The sequence below is a fragment of the Epinephelus moara genome, unplaced genomic scaffold (genome assembly GCF_006386435.1).
Source record: "Epinephelus moara isolate mb unplaced genomic scaffold, YSFRI_EMoa_1.0 scaffold4364, whole genome shotgun sequence".
Taxonomy (NCBI): Eukaryota; Metazoa; Chordata; class Actinopteri; order Perciformes; family Serranidae; genus Epinephelus; species Epinephelus moara.
The window spans coordinates 7926-11779 of NW_026082164.1; the positions used below are offsets into that span (position 1 = coordinate 7926).

The 3854-nt window shown below is 38.7% G+C and overlaps 1 long non-coding RNA gene across 1 annotated transcript; it reads right to left on the reverse strand.

The window, feature by feature from the left end:
* Nucleotides 1-513: 513 nt before the first annotated feature.
* LOC126387443 (uncharacterized) lies at nucleotides 514-3848 on the reverse strand. Its single transcript, XR_007569673.1, has 2 exons — nucleotides 1237-3848; nucleotides 514-873 (listed from the first exon to the last, which is right to left on the reverse strand). It is a non-coding gene; the product is annotated as an uncharacterized LOC126387443 (long non-coding RNA).
* Between the last annotated feature and the right edge of the window lie 6 nt (nucleotides 3849-3854).

A 3854-nucleotide genomic window follows, 5' to 3' on the forward strand; every position in this document is an offset into this window, starting at 1 on the left:
TGAGGTTTGTTGAAGAACTTTTTTGAAATAGTTTTTTGTATTCAAACTTTTTGCATTTCTTTTCGTATTTTATTTTTTTGTAAATAACTCACAATTTGCACCTTGGGAGGCCGACAAAATCAAAAGCCAAAACTTGATTTTTCGACTCTGCCTGTGTTTTTGGAGTTTTTGAAGAGTTTTCAATAGAGCCCCGCTACAGTCACATTATGAGTTGCCATGATAAAATGAACACCAGTTGAATCAGCCTGTGATTTCAATTTTTTACTTTGACTTTTGGTGTGATTTTGAATCCAGCCCTCAGTGGGTTGGTGAGTTTGGTTTCCATTGATGGTTACTGCATCATTTTGTTTCACAACATTTGTTCATCAAGGTCTGATGTGTGATTTTAGTGTTCCCTTAATTTTTTGGAGCAGTCTGTATAATGACACACACAAAAAGACATTGCAATGCAAACTAGAAATTAGCTCCTGCTTTAACATTTCTTGTAAATAACACACACAGATGACAGCTACGTCCCTCAAATGCATTTATTATTAAAATCTATAAATGTCAAAGCCCACAGGTTACAAACACGGATAATGTTTGGATATGTTTATGATTACATTGAATCAGGTGGAAAAGAGTGTCATTATTGGTGGACAGTGGGTTGATTTTTACAGCAGAAAGAGCTCATATGAATGGGATTTCTTCCTACAATGGGTTTGTTCTGTGCATGATTGACAGACAGCAGTAGAATTACTTTTGTAGCGGTGCACAGGAGCAGTGTGTCAGTCTGCTGTCAACCAGAGAGCAGCTAGGAGGAGACATGAATTAGCTGCTCACTGGGCTCACTGCACATGTCTAAGAGTTCTTCTGTGGCACCTTCATGGTCACCTGACAACACAGACAAAAAGATGGCTAATTCTCAGGAGTTCAAGGTGTAGAATATTTAGTTGTTGTGTATCTCAGTGTATTATCAATCACATATTCAAATAAATATTGTTAACTCAACTCTTGGGACTAATTTAGTTTCAGACTGGAAATTAGTGCTATTCTGAACATAACATCAATTCTAAAGGAATACTAACAATGTTTCCGAATTGTAATATTATATTGCTGACAGATCATGTCTGATGATGTTAAAGCTGATAAAGACTGACATCGGCATTAGCATTAGCTTTGCATCCTGGAAGCCCTGATTCAGAGCAATTCATCTGATAAGCTTAACATATTTATGATAGTATTTTTTATAATTACCGTCTTGACTTCCGTGTAGTTGTCCAGGCCATACTCTCCAAGCTCTCTGCCATTACCAGAAGCCTTGTAACCTCCAAACGGAGCCTGAGCCCCAAACACATCATAACAGTTGATCCTGCAGAGGAACATAAAAACATGCATTAAACTCTACAATGTTTGGGGATAGACAACCTGCATCCATCTATCCATGTGTATGAATCGTAAATGGACCTGCACTTGTATAGCGCCTTTTTAGGCTTCCGACCACTTTACACTACTAGACACATTCACACACACACATTCATACACTGGTGGCCGAGGCTACCAAGCTCAGTTTATTAACACACTCACACACCGATGGAACAGCCATCTCAGGAGCAATCAGTATGCAGACATGCACACTGGAGGAGCTGGGGACCGAACCGCCGATCTTCTGATTGGTGGAAGACCTGCTCTACCTCTAAGCCACATCGATTTGAATGCACCATAGTTTTAATAATGAGAATAGATAACTTGACAGCTCCCCAAAAGTGAAGCAAAATACATTTTAATCACCCCTTGGTGTCCAGCTGCAGCGTAGGTCATAAACCCCGCCCCAGGTGAGCAGATGGGACGTGGGCCAAAATAAAAACTCAAAGTACACATCAAATAAATTTTTCCCAAAAACTGTTTCTGTCATTTTATGTAGTCCTCCTAAACCTCTCAGTGCTGCCTGGTGTATCTGGTACCTTCTTCCTAACCTCAGTAGGGTGAATAGGCAGTTATCCGGGCAGCATCTGGTATAAACATGCTTTATGCAGGGTAGATGAGCACCTATAGTGCATTCAGCTGAATTAACCACTCTTTGCAGGGCCTTGTGGTCCTGTTTGGTGCTGTTCCCGTACCAGGCAGTGATGTTCCTCGTCAGCATGCCCTTGATGGTAGTGGAGTAAAAATTCCTCCGTATTTGAGGGGATACCCGGAATTTCCTCTGGCATCTCCGGTGAAACAATCACTGCCTTGCTTTTCTCACCACTGAGTCATTATGCAACACCCAGGTCAGGCTCTCGCTGATGTTGACACCAAGGTATTTAAAGTTATCCATCCTCTCCACCGTGGACCTGTTGATACTAAGGGGAGCGTAGTCCTTTTGCTGTTGTTGTGCTGTGCTGACATTCAGAGTAGGTTGTTATCCTAACACCAGCTGGTCAGGTCTTCAGGTAGGTGTTTTTATTGTTTTCTGTGATCAATCTCACCACAGCTGTGTGGACAGCAAACTAAATGACGGTGATGGAGTCAGAAGTGGCTACATTTGATGTAAATACTGCAGATATTGTGAAGCAAGGACAACAGAATTCACCTTCTCTGTAAACTAAATTCCTCTTCTGTCAGTCCCATCATCCTCTGCCGTTTCTATCAGTCTTTTAGTGAGAGCCTCCTGTGGTTTTCATTTATCTGCTGGTTTCTCAGCCTCACATAGAAAGACAGAAGCAGTCTCAATAGCATTGTTAAAATCTGCTCTAAGATCACAGAAGTGACACAACGGGACTTGACTGGTTTTTGCAAATAAATCCTCCAGAAAGCCACAAGTATTTAAGCTTCTGATGGAGAAGAATCCTCTGTTGCCGTCAGGACGTCATTATTCAAAATCTTTTATTCCCTCTATTAGTCTTTTAAAATCTCTGTAAATATTTTTATTGCTTTTTAATTTTATTGATAATCAGTCTATTAACTTATAATAATAATAATAATAATAATAATAAATAACAATTATTATTGTTGCTGTTGTTTATAGATTCTTTTATTCCACTGAACTCCTTAGCATATTTTTTTTATCTTTGATTTTTATTTATGTGCCTACATGTAACTGTATGTTTTAGTCTGAGTGCAAGGCAAGCTGTTCAAACAAATTGCCCCTGGTGGGATAAATAAAGTTGTCTGAATCTGAATCTGTCAGTTGTGTGTGTACCCTCCTTGAATTGTTGTTCCACTTGCTTCCTGTAGTCCCTGTTTGCCTCTGTTACTGCTCTTCTTGCATTTTAAGCTGCCGCTTTATACGCGTCCATGTTTCCAGACTGCAGTCCTAATTTGTAAACTTCAGTGTTTGTTTATGGCATCCCGAATATTTCTGATTGATGTATGTATGTATGCATTGATGTACTGATGTATGTATATATTGATGTATGTATTGATGTATGTATGTATGCATGGATGCATACATACATACATACATACATACATACATACATCAATCATCAATCCATGATTTTATAACAAACAGATATGATATCTTGGATAAAATTGTCAACATTAATATTCTTGCATTGTCTAAATCTAATGTATTTAGGTGGAGAGCTAGGGATTTTAATTTTCCAAACACAAAATATAATAGAATGGTCATTTAAACAGTCAGCCATAACACCAGATTTGATTATTCTTTCCAGATTTGTAACAAGTATCCAGTCTAACAGAGAGGAAGAACGAATATCAACTCTGGTTGGTTCGTTAATTAACTGAGTTAGATTTATACTGCTAAATAAGTTTCGATGATTGGAAGAGGAACGGTCAAGCCAATTAATGTTGAAGTCACCTAGGATTATCATTTCATTGTGTTTCTTGCGAGAATTAATAGTGGACAAAATGCACATTGTAGAGTCACT